This window comes from Lathyrus oleraceus, chromosome 3 (genome assembly GCF_024323335.1).
Source record: "Lathyrus oleraceus cultivar Zhongwan6 chromosome 3, CAAS_Psat_ZW6_1.0, whole genome shotgun sequence".
NCBI lineage: Eukaryota > Viridiplantae > Streptophyta > Magnoliopsida > Fabales > Fabaceae > Lathyrus > Lathyrus oleraceus.
The window spans coordinates 54,652,986-54,676,383 of NC_066581.1; the positions used below are offsets into that span (position 1 = coordinate 54,652,986).

General features: G+C 40.2%; 3 non-coding genes across 3 annotated transcripts; all 3 read right to left on the minus strand.

Moving 5' to 3' along the window:
- Positions 1-330: 330 nt before the first annotated feature.
- On the minus strand, positions 331-437 carry LOC127132939 (small nucleolar RNA R71). Its single transcript, XR_007806942.1, has one exon. It is a non-coding gene; the product is annotated as a small nucleolar RNA R71 (small nucleolar RNA).
- A 15,843-nt stretch (positions 438-16,280) lies between these two features.
- On the minus strand, positions 16,281-16,387 carry LOC127133062 (small nucleolar RNA R71). Its single transcript, XR_007807057.1, has one exon. It is a non-coding gene; the product is annotated as a small nucleolar RNA R71 (small nucleolar RNA).
- A 3,910-nt stretch (positions 16,388-20,297) lies between these two features.
- Positions 20,298-20,404, minus strand: LOC127133715 (small nucleolar RNA R71). The gene has a single exon (XR_007807661.1). It is a non-coding gene; the product is annotated as a small nucleolar RNA R71 (small nucleolar RNA).
- Between the last annotated feature and the right edge of the window lie 2,994 nt (positions 20,405-23,398).

Consider the following 23,398-nt stretch of genomic DNA (forward strand, 5'->3'; position numbering starts at 1 on the left):
CAAGAACCTCACAACAATATTGCTTCCCCCGCTATAAATCGAAAAGATTTCGAGTTAAAACCCTCACTATTATCAGTCGTCCAACAACATCAATTTGCTGGAAATCCAACAGATGATCCTAATGAACACCTGGCCAAGTTTGTGTAGTACGCCGATACTGTAAAAGCGAATGGTTTATCTCAAGATGCTATAAGACTGTGCCTCTTTCCTTTCTCACTAAGAGACAAAGCTTAGGCTTGGTTGCAATCCTTGCCCTCCAACTCCGTTACAACATGGGAAGAACTGAAGAATGTTTTCTTATCCCGATACTTTCCTCCGAGCAAAACTGCTATGCTGAGAGCTCAAATCAATGGATTTCGACAAAAAGATGTGGAATCTCTCTACGAAGCGTGGGAGAGATACAAGGACACGATGAGGATATGTCCACATCACGGTCTCGAAGACTGGGTGATCATTCACACATTTTATAATGGGCTTCTGTATAACACAAGACTTACAATAGACGCTTCCGCGGGCGGTGCACTTATGGATAAGCCATACACCGAAGCCTATCAACTCATTGAAAACATGGCCCAAAACCATTGCCAATGGAGAGGTGAACGAACTCCAGTGGAAAAGTCCCAGACAAAGGGTGGAATGTACGAAATCAGTAGCCTTGACCATGTTCATGCAAAGGTAGATGCCCTTGTTCAAAAATTAGATAACTTGACCATACCACCCGCAACCACCGTGGATGTTGTAACTCCAAACTGTGAGTTATGTGGAAACCCTGGACACACTACACAAGAATGTCAAATATTAGAAGGAGTCCCAACAGATCAAGTGAACTACACACAAGGAAATCCCTATTCAAATACCTACAACCCAGGTTGGAAAACCCATCCTAATTTCTCGTATAAGAATAACAATGCCCTGTATGCACCTGGCCAAGTGCCAGCCGTTCCTCCTGGATATCAAAAACCAGCTAATAATGCTCCTAACATGCCTAGGAAGTCAAATCTCGAATTGATGATGGAAAGCTTCATAGCTACCCAAGCTCAAACAAACAAAGACTTCTTGAACCAAAACATACATACTAGCGAGCAACTTAAATAACTAGCGAACAAAGTAGACGCCTTAGCCACCCACAATAAAATGCTTGAAACACAGATTTCACAAGTGGCTCAACATCAAGCATCTACAGCCGTTCCAGCTGGAACATTTCCTGGACAGCCGCAACCTAATCCAAAGGGACATGCAAATGCCGTTATACTGAGGAGTGGAAAATAAGTAGACGGACCCATAGATGTGAGACTCCAAAACCCTGCCATGTACCAAAAACCAGATAAAACCTCAACTAAGCAGGTGAATGAACCAAAGGAAACAGAATATAATACCCAGGAGGCCGAAGAGAAAGAGAAACCTTATGTGCCTCCACCTCCGTATAAACCACCCATTCCGTATCCTCAAAGAATCAAAATGTCAAAAACTGCAAATCAATTTAGGAAATTTGTTGAACTTCTGAAGAAATTAAACATTACGATACCCTTTACATAAGCCATCACACAAATGCCCTCCTATGCTAAATTTCTTAAGGAATTCCTATCCAATAAGAAAAAGATTGAGGATGACGAAATAGTTACACTTACTGTAGAGTGTAGCGCCATAATCCAGAATAACATGCCTCCCAAACTAAAAGACCCAAGTAGTTTCTCCATACCCTGTGTCATTGGAAAATCCGTCATAGACAAAGCTCTATGCAATCTAGGAGCCAGCATTAGCGTAATGCCCTTAACCATTTGTAGAAGGCTCAATATGGGAGAATTAAGACCGACCAAGATGTTTGTTCAATTAGCTGACCGCTCAATCAAATATCCTGTCGGTATACTAGAGAATGTCCCCGTACGGGTAGGACAATTTTACATCCCTACGAACTTTATAATCATGGACATCAAAGAAGATGCCAGTACACCTATCATACTAGGAAGGCCATTCTTGGCTACCGTCAGAGCAATAATAGACGTAAAGAGAGGTAAGATGACATTCGAAGTTGGAGAGGAAAAGGTTGAATTCATCTTAACCCAATTCTTACAAGTGCCAGCTATAGACGACACCTGCTATCTACTTGATGTCATAGACAAATGCGTGAGAGAGATGGAGATGGAAGAAACCACATACTCTGAAATAATAAAAATCCAAATCCCTCCAATCTTTGAAGACAATAATTGGCATGAACCATACCAAAACGAAAGTCTAAGCGAATGCTTATCACTTACACCCGACCACATGGCATGCCCAAAGAAACCTGACTTGGAACTAAAAACACTACCAAAGAACCTAAGATACGAATTCCTAGACACTGAACTGAAAAGACCAGTAATAGTCAACGCTGACTTAGGACAGATGGAAACTGAGAAATTATTAGATGTCCTAAGAAAATATCCAACAACGTTAGGATATAACATCTCCGATCTAAAAGGAATAAGTCCTTCAATCTGTATGCATCGTATTATGCTGGAGGAAGACTGTAAAACCTCTAGAGAACACCAGAGAAGGAGCAACCCAATCCTAAGCATCATAGTCAAGGATGAAGTAAATAAACTTCTAGATGCTGGAATCATATACCCGATCTCAGATAGTCAATGGGTTAGCCTCGTTCATGTAGTACCCAAGAAAGGGGGTGTTATAGTCATTAAGAACGAGAAGGGCGAATCCATAGCACAAAGAGTTGTGACCGAAAGTAGAATGTGCATTTACTATAGAAAACTAAATAAATCCACTCGTAAAGATAATTTCCCTCTACCCTTCATTGACCAAATGCTTGAACGATTGGCTAAGCATTCTCACTTCTGCTATCTAGACGGTTATTCAGGATTCTTTCAAATCCCAATCCATCCTGACGACCAAGAAAAGACTACCTTTACATGCCCTTATGGTACATTCGCCTACCGACGAATGCCATTTGGCTTATGTAACGCTCCCGCAACATTTTAAAGATGCATGATGGCAATCTTCACCGATTTTATAGACGACATCATGGAAGTCTTTATGGATGATTTTTCTGTTTGCGGGTAGAGTTTTGAAGGATGTCTATCTAACCTCGAAATGGTACTCGAAAGATGCGTGAAAGTAAACCTCGTTTTAAATTGGGAGAAATGCCACTTCATGGTTCAACAAGGAATTGTATTAGGTCACGTGGTATCTGACAGAGGAATTGAAGTAGACAAAGCTAAAATCGAAATTATAGAGAACCTTCAACCTCCTAAAACCGTACGAGAAATAAGAAGCATTCTAGGACACGTCGGTTTCTACTGACGTTTTATTAAAGATTTCTCAAAAATAACCAAGCCACCTTAAGGATTACTAATGAAAGACGCTGACTTCATATTTGATGAAAAATGCTTAACAGCGTTCAACCAACTAAAGATATCTTTAATCATCGCACCCATAATGCAACCACCTGACTGGAGATTACCATTTGAAATCATGTGCGATACGAGTGATTACGCAGTAGGCGCAGTACTGGGACAAAGGAAAGATAAGAAGCTTCATGCTATTTACTATGCGAGTAGAACGCTAGATCCTGCCCAAATGAACTACGCCACCACTGAAAAAGAACTTATAGCCGTCGTGTTCACTTTGGACAAATTCCGTTCCTACCTAGTAGGGGCAAAAATTATCATCTATACCGATCACACCGCTATTAGATATCTGTTAAGTAAGAAGGATGCCAAACCAAGACTTTTAAGATGGATCCTGCTCTTACAAGAATTTGATTTAGAAATAAAAGATAAGAAAGGTACTAAAAACATAGTAGCATACCACTTATCTCGTCTCGAAGGGAATAAGCCTGAACAAATCCCAATTACTGACGATTTCCCTTACGAACGACTCATAGCCCAAATGGAAAACGATATGTCTGAACTGACATTAAACGATACAAAAATAGAAGAATCCGTGGAAGAAGTACACGCGAATGCAACTCTGCCATGGTATGCTGACTTTGTCAACTACCTAGCTGTCGGAGTACTTCCACCGGACCTATCTTACCAACAAAAGAAGAAGTTCTTTCATGACCTAAAACAATATTACTGGGATGAACCTCTTCTTTTCAAAAGAGGGACCGACGGTATTTTTCGTCGATGTGTTCCTGAGGATGAAATCGATGATATAATCTCTAATTGCCATTCCGCTCCCTATGGAGGGAATGCAAGTACCTCAAAGACCTGCACTAAGATCCTGCAATCCGGCCTCTTTTGGCTTACTCTATGGAAAGACGTCCATAACGCGGTTATAAAATGCGACCGGTGCCAACGCACTGGCAACATCTCAAGACGCGATGAAATGCCACAAACGGGAATCTTAGAAGTAGAAGTCTTTGACGTATGGGGGATTGACTTCATGGGACAATTCTCAGCTTCTTTTGGTAATAAATACATACTCGTTGCTGTCGATTATGTCTCAAAATGGGTCGAGGTTGTAGCCTCTCCAAAAAATGACACACGAGTAGTGATCAAGTTATTCAAAAACATTATCTTTCCCAGATTCGGTGTGCCAAAATTAGTAGTCAGTGACGGTGGCTCCCACTTCATATCAAATATATTTGGAAAACTCCTTTTGAAGTATGGAGTCTGACACCGCGTAGCAACACCGTAACATCCACAAACTAGCGGGCAAGTCGAAGTCTCGAATCGAGAAATAAAACAAATTCTTGAGAAGACCGTAAGAATATCCAGAAAAGGCTGGTCATCCAAACTAAACGAAGCTTTGTGGGCCTACAGGACGGCTTACAAAACCCCGATAGGAACCACACCCTTCAAACTAGTTTATGGTAAATCATGCCACCTCCCTATGGAATTAGAACATAAAGCGTATTGGGCAATTAAAACCCTAAATATAAACTACACTTCCGCAGGCGAGAAACGGATTCTGGACATCCACGAATTAGAAGAGCTGAGATTGGACGCTTACGAGAATTCCAGGATCTACAAAGAACGAACCAAAAGATGGCATGACAAATGCATTTCTAGGAAGGAGTTTAAAGTCGGCGACGTAGTGCTGCTATTCATTTCAAGACTTAAACTCTTTCCAGGAAAACTCAAATCTCGGTGGTCTGGCCCTTTCGAGATCACCAAAGTTCTCAATAGTTGTGCGATAGAAATAAAAGGTAGAAATAGTGACCCTTTTGTAGTAAACGGGCAGCGACTAAAGCATTATCATAACATAGAAAACAGAGACTATTTGAACAGTCTCAGACTCATAGAGTTGCCCGCTCAACCCCAAACCTAGTACAACGCGACACTACTGTCGAACTTGCGACATTAAACAAAGTGCTCAGTGGGAGATAACCCACCCTTTTTCCTTTTTGTTATTTTCTTACACTCTATTTTCCCTTATTTGATTTTCTTCTTTATTTTGTTTGCTCCCCTCTTCTTGATTCTTTGCAGTCACTCTTGTTGTTCCTAGTAACTAACTTAGACATATTAGATACTGACAAACAGGAAAATTACTAACTAGTTACTTAATAACTTTCATCATGCAAAAAACACAAACAATTTTCAGAGGCAGAGTTCAATGAAGGCGGTATGATTATCTTGTAAAAACAAAATTGGTTCTACAATAGAATTCTAGGATTTTGATGATAATAAAGGATGAAACCAAAAATGGCACCCTAACCAAATTTTTCTAAGTGTGCAGGACTCTGAACAGCAAAAAAAGACTCTGATCATTTTTTCAGATACAATCACTGATCAGATACAAAGTACTAGAAGATCAGACGCATCTGAGGAAGAAGCGCGCCCAAGAAGTTCTGACTCTAAGCAAAGCAAGACAGTAAAATAAAAAAGAACCAGAAGCTCTAACATCTACTGGTCTTAGTTCTGATGATTTTTAGAAGACTAGTACTCTGAGAAGCTCTGATGAATTCAGACATGATCTCCTTCTGAAGAATGACTCCGATACAACAAGACTCTGATGAAGATTCACGAAATCCAGAAAGAGTAACAGAAAGAATCTCTCAATATGGAAAGGAAGTATTTTAAGAAAGAAGTTATTCAGGGAACAAAACGGTTATGGCAAGAAACACAAAAGTAATGACATTGAATGCTCATCAAAGACTAATATTCTGTCATCACTCCAACGGTCCTTCTCACTACTATATAAAGGACAACCTACCTCATTGAGACATAACAACAACGCACATAAAAAGTCATTCATATTCTCTCTCAATTTTCACGAGCTGCTGCTCATATGTGAAAACTCTTGCTCAAATGATTTTGCTGTAATACTTGCTTACTCTTAGAAGCACTTTCTATTACAAATTTATTTTTCTAAATTACTTTTGTTCCTCAAGTGACTCTGCGCAGTCTGTATACTTGAGAGGACTAAGAGATCATTCTCTTAGACGATTGGTTGTATAATCTTTCAAGATTAGTGGATCAAGTCCTTTTTGAAGGCGAAATCACCTTGGCCGGGTGGACTGGAGTAGCTTTGTTTTCTAAGCGAACCAGTACAAAATTTTGTGTGTTCTTATTTTTTGAAAAAACTTTTATTTTCTAAAACAATTCAAACCCCCTTTCTTGTTTTTCTCACCTTCATATCTAGCCCGGAAGGATATGGCATTGACCATATATTATGATGGACCGACCATGGATAAATTAGGCATCCGAGATAACATCCTATATATGTTTAACCAGCTTAGGTGGGAGAACGCAGCCATTAAGAGACGGTTTGTCACGTACCATGAACTAACCTTAGAATTCCTGAGCTCCCTTGTATACATCCCTGAGCATGGTTACGGACTTAACAAGGGTTGATATCCTTTAGGTTATTTAGCATGGACTTCACCTATACCCGTCGAGACCTTGCTGACCTCCTAGGATTCCCTAGTGGCCCTTTCATTTTTACTACCCGCCAGGAGGACCTAATCGATGACATCGACCTCGATGACTTCTGGGGTAGCATATCTGGAGAATCCAACCCTAACCCGAATGAGATGCACTCACAAAAGATCCATAACCCTGCTATCCGATACTTTCATAAGATACTAGCCCACACCTTATTTGGTAAGGAAAAGAATAACACCTTAGTGTCCCGAGATGAACTCTTCATCTTGCTTTGTGTCGATCAAGGTCGACACGTAAATATAGTGACATTCATAATGGAAAGATTTGTCCACCTTGCTAAGAATAACCGTACCCCAATAATCATAGGTGGCCTAGTAACCATGATAGCAGACGCCATCGGACTTGTACGCCCACTTTATGAGCTTGTACCTTTTGGAAACATCCTTCCAATGGATATCGAGTTTTGCTTTGACCGCAGAATCATAGGAAACATTGGGACGGATACCTTTGATTATCTAATCAGTAACGAAGTGGTTCGACTTTTTACCTTGCCTAACCATGAGAAAACGGGTGTTCACAACCGCGATAACTGGCTCTAAGACTTAGAGGAACACCCTATTGATCCACCTTCACCTCCAGCAACCCCACCTAAATATGAGTGTATCAATGACCCTATCCATAAGGAAGAGTCTGATCCTAAAACACCTCCTAACTATTATAACATTGATGAACCGGTTCCTCCATCTTCTGCTGATAATCATGCCATGCTCATCACCCGTCTGAATGCTTTCCAAGCTGATATCACCATTGTGAAATAAGAGATAAAGCTCATACGCTTTGATGTCCTAGGCCTGATGGGTATAGTGGTTGAGCAGTTTCATTATCTGAATGAAGATGTCGCTGCATTGGGACAAAAATGTGGCTAATAATACTGACCACTGATTTCTCCTACTCGCACTAAGCACTGAGGACACTGCTTTGTTTTATGTGGGGAGGGAGCACATTTATATATTACATTACTTTTGCTTTATTGCTTTTGTTTGCTATGTTATCGCTACAATTTTTTCCTATGTTACATTTAACTTCAATTTATTAATTCAATTGCTATTCATTTATTTATGCTTATTTCATCTATTTATTTATTTTTTTTCATTTATGTTGTTAAAATTAAATTGCTTAGTTATCATTTTTGATGTTATCATATGCTGCTGAAACTTGTGTTGAAAAATTGAAATCAGCGTGTGACGACCGTTGCTATAGGGTGACGTCCGTCTCACAGACGTGACAACCGTCACGGATCTGCCACGATCGTCACATGGCATGCAAATGACCGTTACGAGCATCTGACCGTTGTAGACGATCGTTACGCATCCGTTGCGCGTGACGACCGTCACACCCCTGTGACGACCGTCACGAATTTCAGAGAGCTCGCCTATAAATACAAACGCTCTTTCTCTCTTCTTCCTCACCAATTATCACTCTCATTACCATTCTGCTTTTCATCTATTAAATTATTTACATTTCCTTCAAGCGTGCAACTCACAAATACTCCATCTCACCCACCAATACCAAAAGTTTCATACAACTCATCAAATGGCCCGTCAAGAAAGAGCTACTCCCGACCTATCAACCCTCATATTCCGGAACGGAGAAGCCGGCGAACTCCAAAGAAGCAACTACCTCAAGTTCTACCAACACTCCGTTCAAGCTACGAGGTATGTTGATCATGAATTCCTGAGGGAGTTAGGACTTTTGGAGGGTGTGAAATGGATGCTAGCTAACTCCAGCTTGACGCAACTCTATACCACACCGTAGCCAACCTACGAAGCGCTTACCCTGGAATTTCTGAGTTCCTACTCTTATATCACACCCCCTTGAGCTACCCAATATCTCACCGGTGGCGCCACATTTAGAATGTTTGGCACCGAGTATTCCCTAAATCAAACCCAAATAGCGAGAATGCTTGGTTTCCGACATGGAGAAGGAATCCACTGCTGCATCCCAGAAGGATGGTCAGAGATAGCATTCCCAGTTTGGCGCAACCTCACCAACATAAACGCAACGAGCTGGGATACGCTTAATGCAACATATATCCACAACCCACCCATCAGATACTTTCACTGAGTCCTCGGGCACACAGTTTTTGGAAGAGTCAACAACCACAAGGTAAACTCCAAGGAACTTTTCCTTCTTCACTATGTGTTTGCCCAAATTGCGTTCAATGTTACTCCTTTCCTACTAGCCACCATCCAGGCTGCTTGCATGAGAGGCAACCAGGCGTTTTGTTGTGGGGGAATTATCACCTCCATAGCATTATGCTTGAACCTGGGAGATAGACTAACCAACTTACCAGCCCTGGAAGCAGAATTCCTCGACATCGACTATTGTCGTGCTTCACACCTGATCAAAGCAAGAGATGATGGGAAGTATCATCCTGTTGTCAGAAACAAGGTAGTTAGAAGTATCATCATGCCCAACAGGAACCGCACAAATCCAAGAGAAATGGAAAATTGGATTTTTGATCTGGAGGCCCCCGAGCCAAATGATGAAAATCCTGGTAATGGTGCAGATGAAGTCGAAGATGAGCTTGACAGAGGCATGTCTTAACCACCTCAAGAGCACGCTGCAGAGACTTCCTCCCGAGGACAGTGGAGAAGCGAACAAAGACCCGCCTCCATGGAAAACATCTACGCCGAGATGTTACGACACAACCAAATAATGGAAGACCGCCAAACAGAAATGATGCAAGCGATCCAGCAAATGCAGCGGGATCAGCACGATTATGCTAACTGGCATGATCAGGGGATGGCGAAACTTTCAGACCAGATTAGTACCCTAACTTACCGCGTAGATGCCATCCAGGAATACACTCAGCACGTGGGATTGGATCCTACCCAACGAGGACGAGGTGAGCGCGCAAGAGCAAGAGCCAGAGCATGAAGAAGCCAGCCGCGTAATGACGAGCAGTGATTTTTGTTTCTTTCCTTTTTATTTCTGTATACTGTCGCATTGAGGACAATGCATTGTTTAAATGTGGGAGGAAATCCTTATCACTCCTCTACTTGTTTCTATTGCTAATATTTTCAGCCAATACAAACATTTTTGCTTGTCCTTTTCAATCATTTTTACATATTTTGGGCATACCAAAAATTTTCCTTAAGATTAATATGCATACCCTACGAGTACATAGGTTGTCTCACGGATACTTTGTCAGGAAAGCTGAGAAAGATCTAACAAGATTGATATCGTCCCGAATCCCTAGATCCCTTATTCCTACGAGATCAGTTTGAATAACCATTATACCGACACCTTAAGTCTCCTTTCTAGATTAACCCCTAGTAGTTTATACTAGCAGTCAACACCGTCTCAAGCGCAAACCACGTGGAGGGCCGATGAATATAAGTGTTTGATGCCTATAAATTAAGAAACTCCTTCATACTGTTGCTATCAAGAAATTGATAAAAGAACCATTGATCGGTAAAATAGCAAGTGTACTATTTGCACCAATATAGTAATAAAAAGGGGGTTATCCCAAGTATCGGTCTCGAGGACTGCGTAGAAAGTATCAATTTTTATAATAATTCAATTAAGTAAAAGTTCATATGGGGTTGCATGTTTGTTTTCACAATTGATAAGGAATAAAAATATAAAGCGTATAAAACTCTTTTAGTCGATATAAGAAATAATGCTAAGGCCAGGTGTATGAATTGATGTGTATTCCACTTTTTCCATATTATATAACATCGATGCTATTATAATTCAAAACAGTTTCTCCAAAGTAGTTTTCTCTAATTCCTTAGCCAAAACCATTTAACAAGCAATTTCACTCCTAATTCCTTAGTCAATCAAATTGCTGTTAAGAAATATTTATTTTACCAATATTTACGGTAACCACACTTTGATCCTCATTCCTAAGTGATTAAACGCGGGTTTTATTATACAACAGTGATAAGGTGGTTTGTCCGACCTAAACCTTAACCAGAAATCAGAATTTCATTTGTCCGATAAAATTACGCATTAAGCGTATAATAATTTGAATTATGAAAACATCACCGATTATAAGAACATGGATAAAATATTCATACAGTAGCAATTCAGGGACACCCCCTAGCATTGGGGGGTTTAGCCTCTCATAATATTCAAAGACAAATGATTACAAATTAAAGACATTACAAGTTGTTGTTGATGAAAGTTGATCTTCAATTTCTTCCGATCTTGAAGATCTCTTCTCTTCTCCACACCTTGCAAGGTTGCTTCCTCCTTTCGTATCTTTTCTTTTCACGATCCAAAAGTTTTTTTTAGTGCATCCAATCCAACTAAATAGTTTCCAAACAACTAAAAACAATGCCAAATGCCCAAAATGCCCTCCGGATATGCACAGAGTAAAAATTAGAAAAATCAGAATTTTTAGCGAAATGGCCAACACGGGCCGTGTCAGGTGACACTGCTGCCCGTGTTGGCTCCCCTGTAGGTTCACAAGACATGCCCTGCTAACACGGGCCGTGTCAGGTGACACGGGCACCCGTGTCAGCCCACTATTTTATTGGGTTTTGCTGGCTGTTCTACACATGCTGACACGGGTCGTTTCAGGTGACACGGGCACCCGTGTCAGCCCCCCTGTTTTGTCCATTTTTCGCTTTTCCTTCAGTCTCTAGCCTCCCTTCTTTCGGTACACACTTTCGGACTTTTAATCAAACCTGGAAACCAACATTCTACACAAAAACGCATAAAATGCAACAAAAATGCGAAAAACTACTAATGAAACATAAAACAAACGGAAATTCATACAATGCAATAAACTGAAGAAATCAGTAAAATAAAACGCAAAAGTTACCGATTCATGAAGATTCCATGTTGGATAGATGATGAAAACTGAGTGTAAATGGTGGCCGATCACAACCCCAAACTTATCTCATTGTTTGTCCTCAAGTGATGCAAGAGACAAAGCGGAGGTCAACCATGGATTCTATTCTTTCCTCAACACAGCTGATGTTATTCGTAACTTGGTTTCCTCCTTCCCGATTAAGTTTCAGGTTCACCCATTCAACATTTTCCACTGCCTTATCATTTTAGAGAGTTCTTTTACCTGCAGACTTCAAACATTCTTTATGATAGACAACTTCTTTATCAGATTGGGCTTACCTTCTCCTTTTCGGTCTGGATTTCCAAGTTGCGACCAACCTTTTGTTTCTCAGCTGTGTCACCTTCCATGTTGCCTCGGGAGAAAGTTCAGGATTGCGTCTTTTACTCCCTGTCCACTAGTCTCTCATTTCTACAACATCATCTACTTTCATCTGTAACTTACCAAAATAAAAACAACCACACAACGACGAACAAAATAATACATAAACATAATAAAAAATAAAAATTTAAAACAATTCAATTAAAAACCTCCCCACACCTGAACCAAACATTGTCCGTAATGTTTAAAGTTAAGATATGAGGAGCACTAACAGCGATTACTGAGGAGGTGGTGGCAGGTATGGATAATGCAACATCATATGTTGCATCATTGCGTTCATCTCGTCCAAAACCATCCCTTGACAGCGTTGTTCAGCTCAAAACCTGGTGAGCTCTTCACCTTGCCTGGATTGCTCCATGCGAAGGTGGCCAATCTCATCCTGGATCCATCCCCATTGGTCTGATGGCATGGAGTAGGATCCGGAGGCTTGAGTTGGTTCCGGCGGTTGTTGGAAAAAAGGTTCCTCGGTGCTCGGTGCACCATCCATCGGTTCATCTGCAGTAAAAGAGTCAAAGAAATCTTCGTCCCCTTCTTCCGGTTCGGGACAGTCATAGAGCCAGTTGGCTCTGTTAGTGATACTGATAAACTCGTAAGCAGGTAAATCAAGAACATGTACTTTTTGGCACAAAAGAGAGTAGTGGTCTTGTAATACCGTGATCATGCCTTACTGGATCAAGGCTGCTATGTCCAGTTTGCTTTTACCTGGCACCTGGGGGAAGTCAATTAGAGCAGCACCAAATCCGAAGTGGTCGGCAATCTGAGTAATCATGCCGCCAACAGAAATGTCGCCTGAAGTAGCGCGACCTACTCTCCCTAATTAGTCGGCTGCAAAGGCCGCTACATTGATCGGAGCCTGGGATGACATGCTGTATAGGAAGAACAACTCCCTTTGTGTGGTAACACCTGTGTTGTCTCCGCGACCAAAAATTGTATATGCCAGTGCCTTTTGTGCATACCTGAAACATGGGTTATGGATACCCGATGCCTTTCCCCCTTTGGACACATATTTATTATTACTTGTGATGGCGGTCCAAAATTCCGCCGGGACAAATGTATCGGGCACCGCTTCAAGGCCTACGATTGGGAGTTTTAAGATCCTCCCTAACTTCTCCACTGTCAGTTCCAAATCAGTATTGAATAGATGAAAGTGCAACGTACCGTAATATTCTTTTTCTGTGTCGTTCTACCTGTTCTTCAGCTTAAAATCGATGGTGCTCAGAAATTCCAGCGTGATGCGCGCAAATGTAGGCGCTTCCAGCTGCATAAATTCCAGCGTCCCTAGGGTGTGTAACATGCGGTGTACTTCCGCTTGCAATCCCAGTTCATGCAGTGTACCATTACACATATACCTCGTAGGGGTGAGTTTCCTTTTTATATGAACCGCATACCTTTTCTGATGCTCCGGGCTCTCGAACTCAATGTCGTGCTCGTTCGGGGTTCTCCTTGCTCTTTGTCTGGGACGAGATGATTCTCCCACATTTTTGGTTTTTTTGCCACGTCGAGACATATTGTACCTCCACACAGTAAAAAGACACAAGAATTTGGAAGGAGAGATTAAGTGAAAAATATTACCGTAGGAGTGCCGAGGGTAGGGAGCGGTGAACTTTTTGAGAAGACGGGTGGAGAATCGACAGATATTGGTGGTGAAAAGAGGTAGCTCCGGAGTGAAACTTATGACAGAATTAGGTCGTATTTGAGAAAAAGAAGGTGGAGATGAAGAAGTATGAAAGTAATGTGTGAAATGAGGAAAGAATTGGTGATTGGGTGTATTTATAGGGTGATTTTCGGAGGTGGGACCCTCCTCCAACGGTGAAAAATATATAGTGAAAGGTGTCCAATGGCTCTTTTTTTCAAAAAAAAATCACTACTGTGCGAGTTGACACGGGCGGCCGTGTCAGCGCAACACGCCCTTCTGACGCGGGTCGTGTCATTTGATAAGACTGAAATTCATCGTATTTTCGACTCCGATTTCGCATGCATTTTAGTAGTTTTATTGTCATTTTATTGTGTTATTACTATGTTTTTATTTATTTTTAGGTTTTTACTTTAATCGGAGCCCGGATCGAGAAAAGGAGTGAAAAGAGCTAAAAACCCTAAAATTCAGCATTTTGTACTTGTGGCTCCCACTGTGGCTGGCGCCATAGACCCTGCCATGACGTGTCCCAGCTCAACTTTCCTCAACTGCCACGTTCCCCACTATTTCCACTAAGGCGCCTCAGATTGGCGTTGTGGCGGGTGCCACAAGAGGAAAAGTTTTCCCTCCCATTTTCAAGTTGAAGGGCATCCTTGTCATTTCTATCATTCTACTCTCCTATAAATAAAGACTCGAAATCACTTGTTCAATCATCCAAACTTAGAGCAGAGGCAAACTTAGAGCAAACTTTGTTTCACTTAGGCATATATTTAGTATTTTAAAGTGGTAATCGCTTCGCATTGGGGTGTTACCGCAATTGTGTAATCGAGTTTTGTGATCGAGTCCGTAATCGAGCTTGGAGCACTTTGGAAGGAAGTTAATCCTGCCGCCATTTTCATTTCCGCATTGCATTTTATTCAACCCTCCGATTGGAGCAGGTTTTTATTGCCTTACCTTTATCTATTTATTTCTCGCACTCGCTTTACTTTTATTTATTCCTCGCACTTGGTTTACTTTTATTTATTTCTCGCACTCGCTTTACTTTTATTTATTTCTCGCACTCGCTTTACTATTATTTATTTCTCGCACTCGCTTTACTTTTATTTATTTTCCGCACTCGCACTATTATTTATTTTCCTCACTCGCACTACTTTCATTTACTTTCCGCACTCGCACTACTTTCATTTACTTTCCGCACTCGCACTACTTTTATTTAAATTAAAGCACCTTTACTTTACCATGTCTAACTAAATCTATAAGGTTAGAATGTGAGGATCGTAATTGAACCGATAATCCGTACAGTTGTTCATAGCAACACTTAAGGGCTATTTTAACTTTCAACTTAAGTCTTCCCGCATTTAACTTCTGTTGGGTAAGATCGAAAGCCGTCCAACGTCCTTTTAAACTTAATTGTTTTTAACTATTTCAAAAACAGCAAAAGCCCTTTGTTTAGTTCATTAGGAGTTTTTAACTTAAGAAGAAAAGAGATTTTAAAACTATTTTCGAACGAGTTTATAAGTTTAGAGTCTGGTTCGTGAGAACCTCTTTTGGTTAAGAAATCCAGGTTATAATACTTTTCAACTTAGTCAAGATACTATATTTCTTAAAAATAGGTTTACTACTCTAACGCAATGCACGCCTTTTTATAAGTGACAATAAGAGGGTTTGGTTAGGGAGTGCAACTCGGTTCTGAATACGCGAAAGCGACAGTTCCTGTTAAATTAGTTCTTTTCGAAGTAGGAAACACTGCCCATAAGTAGCTCTATTAGCAAGTACTTTGATTAAAAATTGATTATGTGAATTGCATTCGACCCTGTCTTTATTAATTTAACTTTATTCAATACTTTACTTTTCATTGCACACTCTAAAAACACCTATTTTGATTGCCTTTGATAAACACCAGAACAATAGATAACGATAGATTGACACTTGGTCTCTGTGGATTCGACAATCTTTTATATTACTCTAACGCGTTCGTATACTTGCGAAAAGCACGCATCAAGTTTTTGGCGCTGTTGTCGGGGACCAATTTCGTCAAATTTCATTTCCGTGTTGTTATTTCGTTTAGACTTAGGCTATTACCCGCCGGTCAATGCGAAGAACTCGCAGCACCGGAAGTTTAAGTTTAGTATACCCTCTGGCAGAACCTGAACGTTACGCTCGTGCACGTTTATTCTTCCATAGAATTAGGAGAGCTATGACCGAAGATCAAAACCAAAGACCTCTTAAGGACTTCGCCCAACCATCCAACGAAGAACCTAGTTCTAGTATAGTAAACCCAACCATCCCAGCTAATAATTTTGAACTTAAACCATCCCTGTTGCAACTAGTGCAACAGAGACAATTCGCAGGTCTCGCTACTGAGAACCCGAACCAACATTTAAAAATATTTCTTCAATTATCAGACACGTTTAAAACCAATGGAGCTTCTCCTGAGGCAATACGTTTAAGATTATTCCCTTTTTCCCTCAGAGATAAAGCCCTATCATGGTTAGATTCCCTTCCACCCAATTCCATTACGACTTGGGATAACCTTAGAAGAGTATTCCTTGCTAGATATTTTCCCCCGAGTAAAACCGCCGTTCTTCGAAACCATATAACTAGATTTATTCAAAACCAAGGAGAATCGTTGTTCGAAGCTTGGGAGAGATATAAAGAGTTGTTATGAGCATGCCCACATCATGGTTTAGAAAATTGGTTAATCATTCAAACCTTCTATAATGGACTTCACTATAACACTAAGATGGCCATCGACGCAGCCGCAGGCGGTGCACTGATGAACAAACCTTATCCTGAAGCTAATGCCCTCATTAAAGATATGGCTCAAAACCATCAATCATGGGGAGTCGAACGAGCGACAGTAGAGAAGAAAGAAGCCCAAGGAGGAGTGCATGAACTAAGCTCTATAGACATGATGCAAGCTAAAATGGATGCATTATCCCTTAAGGTCGAGCATATGTGCATAAACCCGAATACTGTAGCTGCAGTTTCGTCAGATTGTGAGATATGTGGAGCCAAAGGACACCAATCTACAGAATGCAGTCTATTAAATGATACCCACTCTAAGCAAGTGAACTACACCCAATGGAACCCATACTCGAATACCTATAACCCTAGATGGAGGAATCACCCGAACTTCTCCTATAAAAACAATAACCCAATCCAAAATAATGCACCTCCGAGACCTAGTTATCAAGCCCCAAGATCAAATCAACCTATGCAACCTGTACCACCAAAGCTGAGCCTTGAGAAAATTATGGAAAATTTTATCACTGCTCAAACCCAACAAAACAAGGAGTTCATGAACCAAAACATTCATGTTAACGAATTGATTACTCAGTTAGGAACCAAGGTTGGCCAAATAGTTACTCATACCAAGATGCTTGAAACCCATATCTCTCAGGTAGCTTTAAACCAAGCCCCTCAGACTACACCTGGAGGACAGTTTCATGGACAACCTCAACAAAATCCGAGAGGACAAGCCAATGTCATTACCCTACGAAGTGGGAACGCTTATGATGAGCCACCAAACCCTAGATTGAGTGAACCCAAAACTTCTAAGGAATATACGAAACCCACAGACGAAGTAAAGAAACCAGAGGAATCTGAAAACCAGGAAGGTATAGGAAAAGGAGAAGAACCTAAAGATAAAACTTATGTACCACCCCCGCCATATAAACCACCTATACCATATCCGCAAAGACTCAAACAAACCCAGATCAATAAACAAAATCAGAAATTTATTAAAGTTATAGAAAAACTTCATGTAGAAATCCCTTTCATAGAAGCCATCACCCAAATACCTTCTTATGCAAAGTTTCTCAAAGACATCCTTACCAACAAACGTAGACTTGACGATCCGAAGCCCTTGGAATGCAATGCCATTTCCGAGAATAAATTAGCCAAAAAAGATAAAGATCCTGGAAATTTCTCTATTCCTTGTCTTTTGGGAAGTCATGTCATCGAAAAAGCTTTTCTAGACTTAGAAGCTAGTGTGAGCTTAATGCCTTTAGCGGTTTGTGAGAGGTTAAACTTAGGAGAATTACAGCCCACTAAGATGTCGCTTCAGTTAGCCGATAGATCTGTTAAGTATCCGATAGGCATTTATGAAGATGTCCCTATTAGGATAGGTCAGTTATTTATCCCTACTGATTTTGTTGTCATGGACATCAAAGAGGACAATGATATGCCAATCCTTCTAGGTAGACCATTCTTATCGACTACAGGAGCCATAATAGATGTCAAGAGAGGAAAGTTGACCTTTGAGGTAGGTGACGAGAAAATAGAATTTATACTTTCGAAATTTCTTATGGCACCTGTGGTAACACTGAAATTTACCGTATTTTCGACTCCGATTTCACATGAATTCTAGTTGTTTTATTATCATTTTGTTGTGTTATCGCTATGTTTTCCTTTGTTTTTAGGTTTTTACTTTAATCGGAGCCCCGATCGAGAAAAGGAGTGAAAAAGAGCTAAAAACCCTAAAATTCAGCATTTTGTACTTGTGGCCTACCCCATGGCTGGCGCCATAGACCCTGCCATGACGTGTCCAAGCTCAACTTCCCTCAATTGCCATGTTCCCCACTACTTCCACTAATGGGCCTCATTTTATGCTTGTGGCGGACGCCATGGCCTTGTGGCGGGCGCCACAAGAGGAAAGTTTTTCCCTCCCATTTTCAAGTTGAAGGGCATCCTTGTCATTTCCATCTTTTTACTTGCTTATAAATAGAAACTCGAAATCACTTTTACAATCATCCAAACTTAGAGCAGAGGCAAACTCAAAGCAACTTTGTTTCACTTAGGCATATATTCAGTATTTTAAAGTGGTAATCGCTTCGCATTGGAGTGTTACCACAATTGTGTAATCGAGTCTGTGATAGAGTCTGTAATCGAGTTTGGAGCACTTTGGAAGGAAGTTAATCCTGCCGCCATTTTCATTTCCGCTTTACAATTTATTCAACCCTCCGATTGGAGCAGGTTTTTATTTCTTGTCTTTATCTTATTTATTTTCCCGCACTCGCTTTACTTTCATTTATTTCCTCGCACTCGCTTTACTTTCATTTATTTCCTCGCACTCGCTTTACTTTCATTTATTTCCCCGCACTCGCTTTACTTTCATTTATTTCCTCGCACTCGCTTTAAATTATTTATTTCTCGCACTCGCTTTAAATTATTTACTTTCCGCACTCGCACTACTTTTATTTATTTTCCGCACTCGCACTACTTTTATTTATTTTAATGCACTTTTACTTTACCATGTCTAACTAAATTTATAAGGTTAGAATGTAAGGATCGTAATTGAACCGATAATTCGTACAATTGTTCGTAGAAACACTTAAGGGCTATTTTAACTTTCAAATTAAGTTTTCCCGCACTTCAATTCTGTTGGGTAAGATCGAAAGTCGTCCAACGTCTTTTTAAACTTAATTGTTTTTAACTATTTCAAAAACAGCGAAAGCGCTTTGTTTAGTTCATTAGGAGATTTTAACATTAAGAAGAAAAGAGATTTTAAAACTATTTTCGGACGCGTTTATAAGTTTAGAGTCTGGTTCGTAAGAACCTCTTTTGGTTAAGAAATTCAGGTTATAATACTTTTCAACTTAGTCAAGATACTATATTTCTTAAAAATAGGTTTACTACTCTAACGCAATGCGCGCCTTTTTATAAGTGACAATAAGAGGGTTTGATTAGGGAGTACAACTCGGTTCTGAATACGCGAACGCGACAGTTTTTGTTAAATTAGTTCTTTTCAAAGTAGGAAACACTGCCCATAAGTAGCTCTATTAGCAAGTACTTGGATTATTAATTGATTACGTGAATTACATTCGACCCTGTCTTTATTAATTAAATTTATTTTAATACTTTACTTTTTATTGCACACTCCAAAAACACCTTTTTTGATTGCCTTTGATAAACACCATAACAATAGATAACGATAGATTGACACTTGGTCTCTGTGGATTCGACAATCTTTTATATTACTCTGACGCGTACGTATACTTGCGAAACACCGCATCAAGTTTTTGGTGCCGTTGTCGGGGACCAATTTCGTCAAATTTCATTTTCCTGTTGTTATATCGTTTAGACTTAGGCTATTTCCCGCCGATCAATGCGAAGAACTCGCAGCACCGGAAGTTTAAGCTTAGTATACCCTCTGGTGGAACCTGAACGTTATGCTCGCGCACGTTTATGCTTTCATAGAATTAAGAGAGCTATGGCCGAAGATCAAAACCAAAGACCTCTTAAGGATTTCGCTCAACCATCTAATGAAGAACCTAGTTCTAGTATAGTAAACCCAACCATCCCAGCTAATAATTTTGAACTTAAACCATCCCTGTTGCAACTAGTGCAACAGAGACAATTCGCAGGTCTCGCTACTGAGAACCCAAACCAACATTTAAAAATATTTCTTTAATTAGCAGATACTTTTAAAACCAATGGAGCTTCTCCTGAGGCAATACGTTTAAGATTATTTCCTTTTTCCCTCAGAGATAATGCCCTATCATGGTTAGATTCCCTTCCACCCAATTCCATTACGACTTGGGATAACCTTAGAAGAGTATTCCTTGCTAGATATTTTCCCCCGAGTAAAACCGCCGTTCTTCGAAACCATATAACTAGATTTACCCAAAACCAAGGAGAATCACTGTTCGAGGCTTGGGAGAGATACAAAGAGTTGTTACGAGCATGCCCACATCATGGTTTAGAAAATTGGTTAATCATTCAAACCTTCTATATTGGACTTCGTTATAACACAAAGATGACCATCGACGCTGCCGCAGGCGGTGCTCTGATGAACAAACCTTATCCTGAAGCTAGTGCCCTCATCGAAGATATGGCTCAAAACCATCAATCATGGGGAGTCGAACGAGCGACAGTAGAGAAGAAGGAAGCCCAAGGAGGTGTGCATGAACTAATCTCTATAGACATGATGCAAGCTAAATTGGACGCATTAGCCCTCAAAGTCGAGCATATGTGCATAAACCCGAATACTGTAGCCGCAGTTTCGTCGGATTGTGAGATATGTGGAACCAAAGGACACCAATCTGCAGAATGCAGTCTATTAAACGAAACCCACTCAGAGCAAGTGAACTACACCCAAGGCAACCCATACTCAAATACCTATAACCCTGGATGGAGGAATCACCCGAACTTCTCCTATAAAAACAATAACCCTATCCAAAACAATGCACCTCCGAGACCTAGTTATCAAGCCCCTAGATCAAATCAACTTATGCAACCTGTACCATCAAAGCCGAGCCTTGAAAAATTATGGAAAATTTTATCACCGCTCAAACCCAACAAAACAAGGAGTTCATGAACCAAAACATTCATGTTAACGAATTAATTACTCAGTTAGGAACCAAGGTTGACCAAATAGTTACTCATACTAAGATGCTTGAAACCCAGATCTCTCAAGTAGCTTTAAACCAAGCCCCGCAGACTACACCTGGAGGACAATTCCCTGGACAACCTCAACAAAATCCAAGAGGACAAGCCAATGCCATTACCCTACGAAGTGGGAACACTTATGATGAGCCACCAAAACCTAGATTGAGTGAACCAAAAACTTCTAAGGAATGTACCAAACCCACGGACGAAGTAAAGGAACCAGTGGAATCTGAAAACCAGGAAGGTATAGAAAAAGGAGAAGAACCTAAAGATAAAACTTACGTACCACCTGTAGGAGAATTGTCATCCAAGGCGCAGTGGAATTTAAAAATTTCTTCATTTAGTGATCCTTACGAATGGGCATGATCAGTGATAGAATCATTACCTCTTGTGGAGATTCAGACCTTTGGTGCAGATCTCTGATAATGATCAAAAACCTTTGATAAAGATCCACGGGGCGATCACGAACGTTGAACGATGACAACGTCTCTACTCAGTCCACACGAACGGATTCCTTCAATCGCAGTGCTAGCTGTTATGAATGAAGGCTTTGAGTGAGAGAAAGAGGGAAACAAAATTCCAAGTCTCTACTTGAATTTCAGTCTGAGTGGAGTGGAGACCCAATGCTTCTACCCAAGGGGTTCTATTTATAGAACCACTTGTGTGGGCTTCAAGCTAAAAAGCCCACTTAAGTGTATTTTGGCCAATATCTTATAATATGCCCAAAATCACTTAAGTATTTGGTACCTTACCATATTTCGTCTCCCACTTAAGTGCACCGTACCTTACGGTGTTCCTTAGTTACTCTATCTCTCATCAATCCGTCCTTTGTGTGTGACCTTATAGGTTTTCGCGGCGTTGGTAATTATATTAAATCACGCATTTAACATAATAAACAGTGAGCGGTATCTAGCAACACATCACTGCTACCCAAGTCACGAAAATGTCATGTGATCTGACAAAACCTCCTGTGATAATAATTATGTGTATAATTACCCCTTTGCCCTTATGTCTATATTGAACACAAGGTATAAACCGTGTCACCCTTTTCCAGTTCAATATTGGGCCCATAGACATTTATCCTGTTACGCGGGATTGGCAAATTCCATCTAGGACACTCATGTCACTCAGCATGCTTCGTGGAGTACCCATCAACTGTCTTTATGGTTATCCAGTTACGGACAACGTTGGATCAGCAATAAAGCACTCGACTCTACATCTAGGATCCATAGTGGTTTCAGGTCAAAGAGTGGTATACACTATTATCACCATGAGAATAACTTATGACACTTTGCATAACTTTCTATATAGTATTCTCATAGCGGGTCAATCCGGTATAAATATTACTCCTAATATTCATACCTATGTTTAAGACTTGATAACTCTTTATCCATGATCCATGAGATGTGATCATCAGTCTACAAACATAATAGTCTTAATGCTTTAATGTTATCCCACTTCACATTAAAGCTCGAATACGGATACTTTAAGAACAGTGCCCTTATGTTTAATGTGTTCTCATGATTAAGTCACACTTAATACATTAAACAGACTATCTATTCTAGGGATTTTATTAATCAACCATAATAAAGAAAATGCCTTTTATTATTAATAAATAATTCGATACAAGTACCAAAAGTATTGGCCTCTAGGGCTTACACCAACAATCTCCCACTCCATATAAACCACCTATACCATATCCGCAAAGACTCAAACAAACCCATCTCAATAAACAGTATCAAAAATTTATTAAAGTTATAGAAAAACTTCATGTAGAAATCCCTTTCACAGAAGCCATCACCCAAATACCTTCTTATGCAAAGTTTCTCAAAGACATCCTTACCAACAAACGTAGACTTGACGATCCGAAGCCTTTGGAATGTAATGCTATTTCCGAGGACAAGTTAGCGAAGAAAGATAAAGATCCTGGAAATTTCTCCATTCCTTGCCTTTTGGGTAATCATGTCATCAAAAAAGATTTTCTAGACTTAGGAGCTAGTGTGAGCTTAATGCCTTTAGCAGTTTGTGAGAGGTTAAACTTAGGAGAATTACAGCCCACTAAGATGTCACTTCAGTTATCCGATAGATCTGTTAAATATCCGATAGGCATTTTAGAAGATGTGCCTGTTAGGATAGGTCAGTTGTTTATCCCTACTGATTTTGTTGTCATGGACATCAAAGAGGACAATGATATACCAATCCTTCTAGGTAGACCATTCTTATCGACTGCAAGAGCCATAATAGATGTCAAGAAAGGAAAGTTGACATTTGAGGTAGGTGACGAGAAAATAGAATTTATACTTTCGA